The sequence below is a fragment of the Corvus brachyrhynchos genome, unplaced genomic scaffold, assembly GCF_000691975.1.
Source record: "Corvus brachyrhynchos isolate BGI_N302 unplaced genomic scaffold, ASM69197v1 scaffold43, whole genome shotgun sequence".
Classification (NCBI taxonomy): Eukaryota; Metazoa; Chordata; class Aves; order Passeriformes; family Corvidae; genus Corvus; species Corvus brachyrhynchos.
Window position 1 is genome coordinate 326,335 of NW_008237353.1, and position 15,091 is coordinate 341,425.

At 43.3% G+C, this 15,091-nt stretch overlaps 1 protein-coding gene across 1 annotated transcript in view; it reads right to left on the reverse strand.

The window, feature by feature from the left end:
- NEDD9 (neural precursor cell expressed, developmentally down-regulated 9) overlaps nucleotides 1-15,091 on the reverse strand; it is a 73,235-nt gene that overhangs the window by 38,350 nt on the left and 19,794 nt on the right. The window lies entirely within an intron of this gene.

Here is a 15,091-nt window from a genome sequence, read left to right on the forward strand (position 1 = left end):
ACAGCGGCCGAGACGGAGCCAGCGTGTGCCCAGGTGGCCAGGAAGGCCAGTGGCATCCTGGCCTGGCTCAGCAATCGTGTGGCCAGCAGGGCAGGTATCCCGGCTATTGGGCGCTGCGGAGGCCACACCTCAAGTCCTGTGTCCACTTCTGGGCCCCTCACTGAAAGACATTTGAAGTGCTGGAGCAGGTCCAGAGAAGGAACTGGGGAAGGATCTGGAGCACAAGTCCTGCGACTGTGGGAACTGAGGGAACTGCGGGTGTTTAGCCTGGAGAGAAGGAGGCTCATGGGGAACCTTATCGCTCTCTATAGCTGCCTTACATGAGGTTGTACCCAGGTGAGGGTCGGTCTCTTCTCCCGGGCAGCCAGCAACAGAGCAAGAGGACACGGCCTCGAGCTGCTCCAGGGGATGTGCAGGTTGGACAAAAGGTAGAATTTCTTCATGCAGACGGTGGGTAACCCATTGGAATGGGCTGCCCAGGGAGGTGGTGGAGTCATCAATCCTGCGAGTGTTCAAGAAACAGCTGGATGTGGCACTCTGGTCTACTTGGCAAGGTGCTGTTTGATCAAGGGCTGGACTCGATGATCTCAGAGATCTTTTCCAACCTGATTCTGTGATTCTGTGAGCCTTGTCCATCCATCCCTCCCAAAGGCATTTTTCTCCCATGCAGCTCTTGGAGGGGCTGAACACTGCTTTGTTCCTGTCTCTGCAATTATTTTTGTTCTCATTTGTCCTCAGAAGATGACCTTTTTTAACTACTACTGGTCAAATCAAGATGCCAAGTGCTTGCTTTGCCTGGCTGCTATTTTAACACTGATTAGACACCAGAGGCCAAGAATTCTTTAATGGCCTGGTGATGTCCATTATAAAGAGTGACCATGGTAAACAAGGATTATTTGGAAGAGAGTAATAATTAACTCTGGTATCTTGGGAACAAGAAAGAGTGGGGAAAATAGATGTGTGGTGATCCTCCATGCTTTTCAAGTCAGATCTCTTAATCAGGCATGATTAATATGGTGCACATAATAGGAATCTTTGTGTATGGGACATACTCCAGCTTGTTTAGAGGAACAGGAAATAAATTCTCTCCTTTTTGCCCAAGCTGGATCTTACCCAACATTTTTAGGTCACAGATGGACTCAAGGCTATTTCTAGTGGCCTAAGGAAAAATAGCAAAGAGTAATCTTGTACTACCAGATTACAAACATAACTACATTCCATAGCACAGTGTTATCCTTAAATTCTCATGTGACTAATCCTCTAGAGAGGGATCCTGTTGCTAAAATGGCTTCTTGACTGATAAAGAATGTCATACTTTTATCTGCAATCTCCTCCGTTCTCCAATTCCAGCATAAAATATGTGGCTGTACTGTACAAATTTACTAAATGAATGAAAAAATGCTTTTTTTTTCCTATTCTGTCTTCTTGACTGCACATGCCCTAATAGCTCATGGGTGTGTGTCCCTGTCAGTACAAAATAAGTCTTGGAAATTAGTGAGCTCCTGCTTTCTGCAGTACAGAACAAGCCACTGTGGCTGGGTGGTAGCTGCTGCTCCAACCCCTCGTAGGTGTTTTTCTCTGGGCCTTCCTTTCCATTTTTCTTGTTGCTGTTGAGTCTTCTGATTTCCCAAGAAGAAAGGCAAAACAGACAATATTTTATATGCACTGGGTTTAGGGCAGTGTTGTTTTAAGTGCAGCATCAAAATAAATTTGGGTAGGTTCAAGAGAATAAAACTCACTTGTATGCTGTGTCCTTAGCCACTTTAATGAAGAAAGGAATTCTTCCAGTGCCTATATATAACCAGCTTACTATTAGGAGAGTGCAAATCTCTTTGGAGCATTTCTTAATTGAAGAGTTAAGAATCAAAGAAACACCAGTTTTCTTTTTGCATGTTTTTGCCATTCATACTCCAAGTAGAAAATTTCTTTTAACTACAGAGGATGCAATGGCTAAGATGTTAGCATGGTATTGGACTGGCATCCAAATTCCCTTCCTTGAATAAGCTCTGTATAATCTGCTCACGTGGCACCATTGCCATGAAGATAAATGCATTAAGGGTTGTAAAACCACGTCAGTAAGAACCAAATAAGTATTAGAGACAAAAATAAGAAAAGTAACATCGTATTTCTGACTTCACCTATATTTAAACTCAGAGTGCATCTGGTTTCCAGTCATCCCACCAATAGGGGTACTTTTCATGTAACTGGTGTTTTTTCAGAATGCTTTACAATCGCATTATGAAACCTAAGCACATTTGAGAAGCTGTGCCTTCTGCTTTTGTTTTAGCTTGCATTGCTTTTAATGTGTGCAAAAAATCCCTGACTGATTTTAATATGCGGTAAGAGATGTGTTAATATGAAATTCTAGTTGGAGTGTTCCTGTGTGTGTATTGTTTTGCCTTTATCACTCTCCATAACTCATATTAAATACTTTTACTTAGATGCCACTGGAATGACACTTTAGGCACAAAGCCTCAAAGTCTGTCAGTTTTGATAGCTGTACTTTACAACTCTGAAGGAGCAGATACAAGAGCTGGTATTTTACAGGGAGAAAAAGAGATTGCCATCGCACACCGCCTGTGCAGTGAAGTCCCACCGCTCATTTTATTCACACACCCTCCCTCCCCCTCTCTCACCTACTCCGTTTACCTTGAAGGGGTTTTTAATTTCCCCCAGGGTGAAGCACTCCTACGCAGTGGGACACTTCTAGCAGAGCTAGCAGCATGGCAGAGCTCCATGGTCTATCACGGATATCAGGGATTAGATATACCTTGAAAGAGAGATTTGTTAACGTGATCCGCTAACCTCCTCGTGTTGCTGTGAGAAGTCGGGATTGCGGCAGGCCCGTTTGTGGTTAGTGCAAGCACTGTGCTGTTCTTGGTGACCTTGGCGGCGGCCGTGCCTTTGCTATGTAATATTGTATTTCAGGCACAGCCGAGGGAAGTTTTGAGTCGGTTGCCTTGGATAATCAGCTCAATTATACAATGCAACTTGCTGATGAGGAAGCCGGGACCAGGCATTACTGATGTCTGTGTTTCAGAGGCAACTTGAGCTGTATTGCCAGGATTTATAACTACAAGGTCCTATTAAAGTTCTCAGGAGGGTAATTCATGTAATGTGTCTTTTTTGCTTCGCAGCACAGCAATGGCTTGATTCACTGCCCCATATTTATTCCACTGCAATTCTAGCAGAGTAGCAAATGGGTTCTGTGACTTCATCTTGTGTCTCTGTCAATGGCTTTTGTTTGTTTCTTTGCTTTTGCTGAAGGCAATTAATATTACTCTCTGCTCGTTTGAGCAACCTACTGTTTGTCTCCTGCTCTCATACCCCCTCCTGCTGAGCTTATTGCTTGCTTTATTTCTAATCATGTCTCTGCTCTGTGTCTTCCTGTTGCCCTTCTGATTGACAGCTGGGGTACTGAGGTGTTTGGGAGGTGGCAGTGGGTGATGTGATAGGCAGCCACAGGGACTGCTTGTCAGCTGGACTCTGCGGCTGGCCCGCTGCAGCCCTCAGGATACAACATGAAACGGAGCTGCCAGCAGGCTGGGAAGGGAATACCCGCTGAAGCACATCAGCCAGCTATCACCTTGTGACAATTGATAGGGGAACATGAGACAGATATCCTGCTCTGAAAGGTTACTCAAACAAAAATCTCCTTGTTCCCATTTCCCCATTGACACAATCTGAGAAAAGAGGGACACAGCAGAGTGTCTCCCTCACAGTTGAGAGAGTCTTTTCAGGAAGGGTCTGTGAGCTCTGTGTTTGGGAAACATTGAGCTGTCTTTTTTTTTCTCCCTCTTCACAAAGGTCTAACTATCTCTTGGATAATGTTGTGCAGCCATCTGCATTGCTTCTTGCTGTGATACTTGGCCAGGGAATTTGGATTAAAATTAATTTAGTTATAGTGCCACTGCACTTTCTGAGCAAAGGAGTCATATTTAGCCTCATGTCCTGTCACTTCTATAATGTTACCCAGGCTGGTTCAGCGGATATGCAGTGGATGGAATTTCTTCGGTGCAGAATGGTTTTGTACACACACTCAGAGTGGTGGAATTTGCTTGCTTGGACAAATCTGTTAAAAAAGATGAAACGCTGCTGTTTCCTGAGAAGAGCGTTAACAAAAGTTCACCACTGACGTGGGCAGGATTCTGTGTCTGTCTGCACAGAAAGGCTCCCTCTCCCACCTCACTAGGAGATAATAAGAAAAATATTTCATTCTCACCCAAAGAAGGGAATATTTTGCATTTCAGCAAACCAAAACAAAGTCTGCTCTGTTTTTCTTTGACCAGTGATGGAAATCTTTTTAAGCAAGCATTCTATTCCATTTAACAGTATGAGAAATCTATCCTGGTGGACAGAGGAATGGGTAGCAGTCATTGTAGTGGTGAGATTTAAATGCAAGGGTCAAATTGTGAGAATAAAAATTGTGACTTAAAATTATCTTCTTACATTTGCCTGTCCTTTGCCATTTTACCTAAGGTGTCTTTTAACCATTGGGCTAGCTCACTTGCCTTGCTTTAGAATTCCACATTTACTTTAATATATACAAACTAATCTAACAGGCATCCCACCTCCTTTCACAATAAGGCACAAAAGCTGTTCACATTCTTGATAAGGGCATTTTATACTGTTTCATCAGGAATTGCTCATTTAACTTTGTAAGTAAACCATCAAGGCCCTGTTTAGTGACCCTCCTTCAGATAAGGAGAATAAATGCAGCTCCTTCTGTCCTCTCTGTTTTGCTTCAAATGCCAGCCAGAAAGAAACATACTGGTGTCCTCCCACCCAAAAGGTTTTGTAAGTGAATCCAGCCTTTGTTAGCTTGAGAAATCATGGAAGGCAGTTGGAATTTAGATATTTTGGCACTGGCTGTCACTAAGCCACCAGCCTGACCCAGTGAATGAAACTTGAGAAGTTTCTTCAGTTTTAAAAAAAAGGGGAGGCGGGGAATAAATACCACTACAATTTTAATTTGTTATGAGAAGCAGGTGGTCACCTTCTCAGGGGAGAATGGACATGGGAAAAGGAAACAGTGGAAAGACTATTCAAATAGCATGAGGGACACATCTTACTCTGGAGAAAAAGAAAGAGAGTGTAAAATTGAAAAGAAGTAAGTTTATCTCTGTTCCAGCATTGGAAATCAGTGCCACAGAAATGATTCTCATCAATGGCAAGTTGAACATGAGCCAGCAGTGCCCTGGCAGCCAGGAGGGGCAGCCGTGTCCTGGGGGGCATCAGGCACAGCATCACCAGCCAGGCAAGGGAGGGGATTGTCCCACTCTGCTCTGCACTGGGGCGGCCTCACCTCGAGTGCTGGGGGCAGCACTGGGCACCACAATATAAAAAAGACATGCAGCTCTTAGAGAGCATCCAAAGGAGGGCTGTGAGGATGGTGAAGGGCCTTGAGGCAAAGCTGAATGAGGAGCAGCTGAGGTCACTTGGTCTGTTCAGCCTGGAGGAGACTGAGGGGAGACCTCATCGCAGTTACAGCTTCCTCGTGAGGGGAAGAGGAGGGGCAGGCACTGAGCTCTTCCCTGTGGTGACCAGTGACAGGACACGAGGAAATGGTATGGAACTGTGTCAGGTGAGGTTTAGGTTGGATATTAGAAAAAGGTTCTTTTCCTAGAGAATGGTTGGGCACTGGAACAGGGTCCCCAAGGAAGTGGTCACAGCACCAAGCCTGACAAGAGTTCCAGAAGCATTTGAGCAGTGCTCCCAGGCATGGTGTGACTCTTGGCAATGATGCTGTGCAGGGCTGAGAGTTGGACTCAATGATCCAAATCAGCATGTTCTGTGGTTCTGTGAAAAGCTTTTCCAGGTCTGTGCAGCAGCTCCCCACGGAGATGGCTGGTGTAGAGCACTTAAGTCAGGGGGACTTTATGTTCTCAGCAGTGTTGGGAGGAATTTGTGGAAGACAACATGAATTGTAGCTGAGCTGCCATGCACCCTTTGCAGAGCTGAGGCAAAGCAGGAGCTCTGGGAACCTTGGTACGTAACACTGGTGAGAGGAGGGATGGCAGAAGCCCATGGCTTCAGAGTGGGTGCAGGGCTGTGCCAGACTGGGTCTGCAGTGCCTGCTTGCCTAGGAACCAATGTTATTGGGAGGGGAAGAAGAATGTGAGGTATGCAGGGAAGACTGGAGAGGGAAAAGAATGTCAGCATGGAGCACACACTAGCCTGTTCCTTCCAGAGATACTGTCAAAGGCTTATTCATTTCCCAAACAAACAAACCAGTCTAACAGTCGTGCTCGCGGGCTGCACTCCCTTATTTTCCCCTCCAGCACTGAATATTTTTAATACACGGGTTAAAAAATACTGGCTTGCTTCCAGACGCGGGGCATGCATGCCATTCAACCTACTGATGCCAAAAGGGTTTTTCTTGTTTTTCCTAAGAAAAACTGCAAAACAGCACAACTATGGAGACTGCAGAGGACTTTTGTTCTCTCTGGTTCACAACTGTGCAGATGAAATATGATAAATGAAATACAGGGAGGTTGCTCAAGAGGAAATGTATGTTTAGATATCACAGCTTGTTTAAGATGAAAGGAATCCAAAATTGAAACCGGAATTGCCTCAGACAAGAAACTTGGGCACAAAGCTTAGGCATGTTAAGCTTTTCATGCAGTTGTAAGAAGTCATAGTGCTGGCATCCAAAAGCTCAGATCTTTACCTGAACTTTCTACTTGAACTTTCCCCACTTTGGGCGAAACATGGAACATGTTACATTATTCCACTAGATATTAAAACTGTTAAAATAGGAATGAATCGAGTAAAGTTTTTCTTTTCTTTTGTTTGTTTTGTTGGTTTGGTTTGGCGTTGGGTTGTGGGTTTTCTGGTTTGTTTTTCTGGAGGTTGAGTTGTAGGGGTTTTTGGGTTTTGTTTTTGGTTTTTTTTTGTGGAGGTCACCTAGCACATCACAGCACTATGAGCCCAGTTTGGAAACACCCCAGGCTCTTTTGAATTACTAGGTTTGTGGGAACAAAGCTCTGGCTCAAATAGCACATAACCCACCTGCAAAGGAGTTTCTAAATGAAAGCAGGAGTGTGAGTGTGGACAACTAAGTAGGAAACAGTGGTCAGGAATAAAAAGGTTCACTTTCCTGTGACACCCTAGAAAGGTAAGGTTTTGTAGACTAGGATCAGCAAGTTTTTTCTCAGGAGATGCAACCTCTCTCACCTCCTCACATACATGCAGAGTAATATACAGCAACTCTCATCCCCAGAAGCTTTCTCTTGAATACAGTAGAGCACAGCTCTGCTCTTTCCAGTCTGTGGTGCCCTGCTCCTGTCTACTTTTCCTGCCTGCCTCTCCTTCCCCTCCTCCTGCCTTCCCATTCCTGCAGTTGGCAGGGTGGAGAGCCCCAATTCAAAGCACACATGCTAGCACTTTGCTCTGAACTTGTGTGGAAGGATGTTGTACAGATACATGAAGCTACAAAAATGGTGAATAAAGAGGGGTGTGTGTTGAACTCCTCACACATATATTAGATAGATATAAAATACTGCATAAAACCCCTTGGAATCCCATTAATCTTCTGGACAGAGCATTTGTGTGTCTTAACCCCATTTTGGGAGTCGGGACCAAAGCAAACCTTGTCTAAATACTCTCTCCTTCCTCCGATTTGCAAAATGCACACTACTTTAACTTGGCAAAACATCAAAAATGACCCAAAAATACAATCTCTTCTGACTGTAATTTGTCCATCAGTTTTACACATCATTCAAGGAATTGTCCTGTGACTGGACTTGCCAGCTGTGTCCCTTTTTCTTGCAAAGCTTGTTATATTTGTTCTTTCTGTTTTTAGGAACCTTTTGTTGCATCTCTCCCACACTTCTTTTAGCAGAAATTATTTGCTGTTTTTATATTTTATATATTCATGTTTTCTCTCTTCCCCATCTCTCACCAGCAACTCTTTCAAAGCAAAAGCATTTCTGTCTGGTAAGGCCATCAGCTCCGTAGTTGTTCACTAGCCAGCAGCCAGTTTTTTTCCAGTAGGAGGAGAAGCAAAAACAAAACTTTAATAAAATGCAAGTTTGGGATTTAAAAAAAAAAAAATACAAAGAGGAAAGTTCTGTTTTGCCTTTACTGCCAAGCTTCCCATGAAGTCTCAGCTTGGATGTGTTTTGAAGCTTGAGGAATTTCAAGGAAATTTCCTTCTTTTGGAGGTGTTTGGAGGGAGGATATAAGATAGGAAAGCAATCATCTTTTCTCTCTTTTGTTTCAAACAGATCTGTGGAGATCAGTTGATATCCATAACAACAGAGAACAGCATATGAAATGTCTCACACTGTCTGACTTATTTTTCTCTTCTTTGGGTGTTGGTGTTTAAGCTCTCATCTCATACTCAGTGTAAATTTGCATCTCCACAAAACTGCCAAAAATGGTTTTCTTTGCTGCCATCTAAATCTGTTTATGGTCTACTCTCCCAAAATCATTCTTTAAAGGAAAATGACTGACTTTTAAACCCCTCCTTCTCTTCTGTTATTTTTAACAAGCATTTCAGTGTGGTGTCATTTAGAGAAGAGATCATTGCGTTGCTGTGTGTTGCAGGACTCTCAGGAAACAATGCTAGAAGAGAAGGAATGTGGGAACTCCATTCCCTCTCTTTTCCATTGCCATCATTTGCAAACTCTGAATGCTTCCAGCAACAGGGTGGCCAAAGGCAGGGTGAAAAGGACAGAGCATGTTCCCACTGGCAAAGCTTCTCTCAACTTCACTGGGACAAGGATTTGGCCCATGCCGTGCAGCATCCCAAGCCTTGGACTAAGGACTTCATTGGCTCCTCGCAGTAGGCTGCCTCTGCTGAGGGAGACAGCCTTGCCGATAACTCAGCCCTCACAATTATTCTTCTGGTTGCTGGATACTTGCATGGGTGATGGAAGCACCAGTCTCGGGATCATATGAAAGGGAGGCTCCACACAACTCTTTGCTGGCCTCTCCTTCAACACCTCTGTTCCTGTCTTTGCCCTTTCCCTCACTTTCCAGCTGACTCATGGTGTTTGCTTCAGAAGTCTGATGAGGGCTTGAGTCATAAGAAGTGACACGGGGATTTGACACCTCACATCCTCAGAGTTCAGCCCTGTCTGGGAGCTGTAAGGATCTGTCTCCATGTATTCTTACAGCTTTTAAGGAGGGGCTTAGCTCTTTTGTTGTCATAACGATGTGGAGTGTGTTTGTCTGGAAGCCATGAGTCAGGGTACTGGAGGGACTCCTTTATCTTCAAAGTTCTGAGATAGAGTGTGTTGGCTCTGGCTCTCTAGACAGTAAGTGTGCACTGTAAAAGGACCTTGGTTGTGCTTTCCCAAGTCAGCCACTGTAGCACCGTAGCGAGCACAGCTGCTGTGGGATGGCTCCACAGTAGCTATTCCAGAAGTGGTTGCCTCCAGTGAAAGGCCATGGTATGGCTGAGTGTTTGCCCAAAAAGAAGACCATGGAGGATATATCTATGCAATCCCTCTCCTCAGCATATAAGCAGTGGTCTGACGTGGCTGTCTGGTGGCGTAGATGTTGGCTCAGAAATGTGAAAGTCAAAGGTGTGCTTGGGAGAGCAGGTTTTGTGGATATATGTGTGGATAGGGCCGAAAGGTGTAGACTAAAGCTGGTGGCATAGGCTCCTTGGACTCTTATAATTCCATTTTCCTTATTTCTCAGAGGTGGATATTCTGGTGCAGAGATCAAAAGTGGGATATCATAAGAAATGAAGGTCCCCAATGCTGACCTGACCTAAGCACATGGATGAGGGAGAAGTCTGTTGGACCAAGCTGCTTTTATAGGAGTTGTAAACACTCTGGGGGGTAATGGAGGGAGACATGTCCTTGAATTTGTGGGAAAAGGGAAGGAGGGCAAAAAAAGGAAGATGAATAGAGAAATAGACTATTATTAATCAAAAATAATGAGAGTGAAATAGTCAGGGCATCAGGGATACAAAGTACCCCACACCTTATGTGAATCAGTACATATTATGGCCTTTTCTGTCTTTTGAGAAATCTGTTCCACTTCTTACTTCAATATTTAAAACATTCTACACTTGATAAATAACAAAAAATATGGTCCTTAAAGACTGAACCACATTCTGGTAGCAGCCAAGATAACTTTATGAAGACGGACAAACTTGTGTTAAATTTAAAAAAAAAATATATCACGCTAGAAAGTTATGTAAGATTCTATTTTAAAATCATCTGGTCCTAATTTACTAAATTTACTGCCTCAGAGCTAGTGCCAAACTGCTACATTTGATTTATAGAAATACTTTAGCACATTTTTCCATCAGGCTATTGTAGAATATATTTACTGCCTTTTTATTATAGTGAAAAATGCAGACTTTTTAAAGGAAAGGAACATTTTTGAAGAGCCTATTGATAGTTTCTCACACGATGCCAGGAGACATGCAGATAGTAAACAATGCTGTGTGCTTAGGAACATTCCACTCGATTTTCAACTCCTTCACCATCTTTTTTTTCTTTGTAATTGAACAAAGTGATCCATCTGGTAAATGGATGTTTGAAAATGTCCAGTTTGTGCCAAACCACTTTTCTTAAGCACAGACTACATTTTTTTCAGGCAAATATTTAAACAGCAGCCGCACTGTGATGCATTGCTAGCCATTAAAAAAACACACACAAAACCCAGACAGCAGGCAGGGGGGAGTCAGGGTGGAAGAAAGCTTAACAAATATTCCATTAAAAATCTATCTAAAAATATCGTGCTAAACAACCCTCCTTCTTCCCCTTTCTCTTCCTGACAAGGATTTCCAAATGGGAAATGACTGCTAGGGAGTAGAACCTACACTCTCTGATCAGCAGAACAACTGAGCACATGCTTAATTTTACACACATGCTCAAGTCCTTCGGTATTAATTTGTGCATCTGTGCTTCACAGAACTTCGTCCTTGATAGGTCTCTGTCTGCTTGTTCAAAAAAATTCTGTTCCAGAAGAGTTAGTTTTTCAATATTTTTGAAAAATCGTTGTGCTTTTTTTCTCTGCTGCATCTATCTCCCATTGAAATTATCCACAGAGTTTGATCCATGTGCAATGAGTTCTCAAATATATGGATATTGGATAGAGTTGTGGTTCAGGTCCTTCCCTGATTTTTATTAATCTCTGTGTACTGATCATCTGAACCCAGAAGTGCCAAAATACCATAAGCAGAGGTAATTTTTTTAGTATTTCCAGCTTGAGCAGAAGCAGTTGGTACAAGACATCTCTTTTTCTGTGGTAAACTCAGACTTATTCAGATCTAATCTAGCACTCATACCGATAGCTCTTCTCAAAATCCCCGCACAGTTACCCAGAAGTGGCACTGCCTGCTTTCATTTTCATTTTCATACCTCTGTTTCTTCATCCATCTCTACAAGTTCTCTCTGTTCAGTCTGAGATTCAAGTTTAGGGTCTCCTGGAGTCACACAGTCAGCTAACCAGCTTCAAGGACTTTTAACTTCGGCCCTGTTTTGAGTCCATAAACTCCCTCCCATTTTAAAGCTCAAATCTCTGAGTAATTTGCAGTTGAAGGGATTGATGTTTTTTGCCTTGATGCAGCAAGACTTTGGACTCTTAATGCCTGCTCCAAAAAAAAGTATCAAGGCTTTTAAAGTGTCTGGTTTCAGTAACAGTACTTCCAGATGTACTTCACTCCAGTAAAAGAATGAGAGGGTGTAGTCCTGGTCCTATCAAAGCTGACTCAAGTGTGGCTGGGATGCCACTGTATCATCAGTTTAGTTTCAAGGTAGAGAAGACTTAATAAATTTTCACGCTTTTACAGTGCCAAGAAAAAATTGATCTCTATTTTGTATCCAATAAATGCCTTGCCACTCTGTAACATCCCAAGATTTTAGGGCGTTTCACTTTTGTGAAATAGGTTACTAGCTGTTGTGGGGTTTGTGGTTGTTGCTGTGGTGATTGCTATGGTTGTTGAAGGGCAGTCAGAGACGGGGCACTGTGTTTGTTGCCCAACATGAAAGGCTCCTGGCTGAGAAAATGTCCCTGCAGCTACTCAGTACAAACCCACCAATTCTTCTCAAATGCTTCTGTGATACAGATGCAGGAGAGCCTCTCATGAAGAAATGGACTGACGTGAAAAGGAAGGGGGGTAAAAAGGTCGCAGTTAGGAAAAGAAATGATTCAGCACTAGTTTTTGAGGGCTGGCATTTGTGTTTGCAGGTCAAAGTCAGTGTAAATTTGTAAATGTTCTTCTGTGTTCTGCTCTGGAAAGGAGGTAACAGCGCAAGACGAGCAAAGCGCTAAAGTCTAAATTTAATTTGACACACCATGAAAATGAGACAATTGTGTGCTGGCTGGTTGAGGTCCAGAGATGTCACCTCACATTACTATCATTTGTTGAGTGGTTGCCACCGTTTGTCCAGTTTCACAGCCCGGTTCAATATAGAAGAAGAGTTCAGGGTCTCCTCAGCAGTCTGAGGAAGAGTGGGGCTTTGTTTTTTGGGACCTAATCCCCTTAAACCACTTCCTCTTCCCGCTGGAGTGAGGTTTTCTTAATGCCTTTTTGTGTGTTTTGTTTTGTTTCAATGACCAGTGCTCTTGGGGCTGTTTCCAGGTCTCCCTGAAAGGTCAGGTCTGCTTTTTTTCTTTGCTTGCCATTCATTTGGTGAGTCGAAAGTGCTCCTCCTGGCCCTTTCCCTCAGGCTTTGAGGCTGCTCTGTTTGCTGACTTCAGTTCTCCTCTGTGAGGATGATAGTAGATGTTTCAGTATTTCACTCTTTCAGAAAAAGTTTGAAAGTTCCTTAAAAACATGTGATTTTATGTCACTTTTTGCTATTTATCACCACCCAAATATCTGGGCAAGTAAAAAGTCTGTCTGCATCTTTCAGCCTTTTCTTTGCATGGTGATACAATGAAAGATGCCTGATGCAGAGAGGATGTTTTCCACCTGCAGCTCTGGACGTCTTTCAGCTCAGTTTTAGCATTTGTTGTTTTCTCTCGCAGGGTTTGTTCTGCATTTCAGAACATGAAAACAAGCAGACATGTGACATGCTTATATAGTTGTTCTAGATTTCAGACGTACTGTCTGTAAGCAGGTGTCCCCACATAATCTAAAATATATCAGGCATGCCAATTTTATAGACATATGTGATATGACTGCTTAATTAAACTAGCCATACATCCTAAAGATGATGTCTGTCTTTGATTGGTTCAAGATCTTGGTGGTGTTGAGATCCCACAAGCTACACTGAAGCTGCTCAGTTTTATGGGTCATTACTGTCTCTTGACACCAGTCCAGCTGGTAAAATTTATGTTGAAGTAGCTCACAGTTGCTTTCATATGTGTAGAGTAATAATTCTGATTTATTACATATAGATGGGGCTTCTGTATTTTCACAGAATCTCCACCACTATATCATTGCCTGTGTTGTAGTGCTGCAAATAGCACCAGGCTGGATTTCACTTGCTCTAGGGCCTATGTTGTCCTTGTCCTCAAAAATCAAAGTGGTTTGGATGCTTGGTTCACTTAGACGTGACTATTGATGGCTAGACTTCCGAGTAAATGTGGGTCCACCAGGAATGGGACTGGGTTACCTGTGCATGGAGTCCGTGGTCAGGTCTGTCTTGGGGTACCCCAGCTGACACAGAGCTGCAGCTCCAGAAGGACAGCATTATCCAGTAGGTCCAATTGCATTATACCCACCCTTGCATGGATAGTTGAGAACTGGGACCTGAGCCTTTTGAATCCAACCCCTGAATGTTTATTGGGATCATGGCCAAGATACCTGAATGTCCTGGCTCAGAAAAGCTGAGCTGGAGTTTGAGACCTGCTTCTCCCTCTCTTCAAATCATTTCTTCTGTCAGGAGCCAGACATGCAGAGGAGAAAACACATAAAATAATAATCATCACATCTTCAAAATATGTTTGAGCTGTTTCCAGGTAAAATTTTGGTCCAGGAATTCTGGGAGCAGGAAAGATTTGGTAGTTAGAATAGCAGTGGAAGAAAAATTGGGACCAGTTTCCGGTCCCTAAGGTTCAGCCAATTGAAAATTCATCCATTGTGCAGTTGTCACAGCCTGCTTGCTTAGGCGACCATGACCCCTGCCACTTTGATCCTGTAAATACAAAGTGGCCTCTTCTCTGGTCCAGCAAGGAACAGAAAATGATTCATTGCAGTCAAGCATCTCAGCGCTCAAGTAGTCAGTAAGTTTTTCCCAGGACTTTTGAAAAGCCTGTTCATTTGATGGAATGCACACAGCAGGCAAAGATAATGCAGAGGGGAGCTACTCTTTTCAGGTTTTTGTTTCTACTAATTTGTGCCATATGTAAAAGACCCTTAAATGCATCACTGATTAACTAACTCGTATATCAATATCCTGCTCTGTGCATCAGTAGTCTACCTTGCTAGCTGCCATGACAAAATGTATATTTCTGGTTTTTTAGAGTGAAATCACACCTCACACTGGGAGTTTCAAGGTCGTATACTCACATTCAGAGAGGATGTGGTTTTCAGCTTGCAATACTGCAAGAGCAAAATGGACTCAGAAAGTTTGCTGTGTAGTGCCAGCTGTGAGCTATGCTTTGCCATTCTTCTTCACAAAGAGGTGAAATCCACTGTTTTAGTCCCCTGGACTGCAACTGGCCTGCTGGGAATGCTAGACTCGGTTTAGCTTACATGCTGGGTACAGTAGGACAGTAACTAGGACAGGAGGACAAACGGAAATATACAGCATGATAATTCTTGCCCAAATGCTCAGTACAACTGGCCTTTACTTTTTGCTTTGACTTCTACTTAAATTGAAGGTATCACAATAAATCTCAACTTTTTCATCCTCCTGGGTGGGTACCTAACTAGAATTTGCATCCTGGCTTGACTGCATGCCTAAAGCTTCCCTATACAAGGAATCCTTATATACCACCTTTTTGGTTGCCAAGCATCTGCCAAGTCCTTGCTAGTGCTTAAGATGGAGCCCTTTGGGTTTGGAGTCTGCTAAGGGCCTCACTGTGAGGAGCTTGTGGGAGCTACTTTCTGCAACCAGTTCTTATTCAGTTATGAGAGGCTTAGTGTGGAAGAAATGTAGGTGGGGACATCTACCCCTTAAACCAAATGGTAGGGAAAAACAAATGCAGTGGCTGTCCTGAAGCTTCTTCTAAG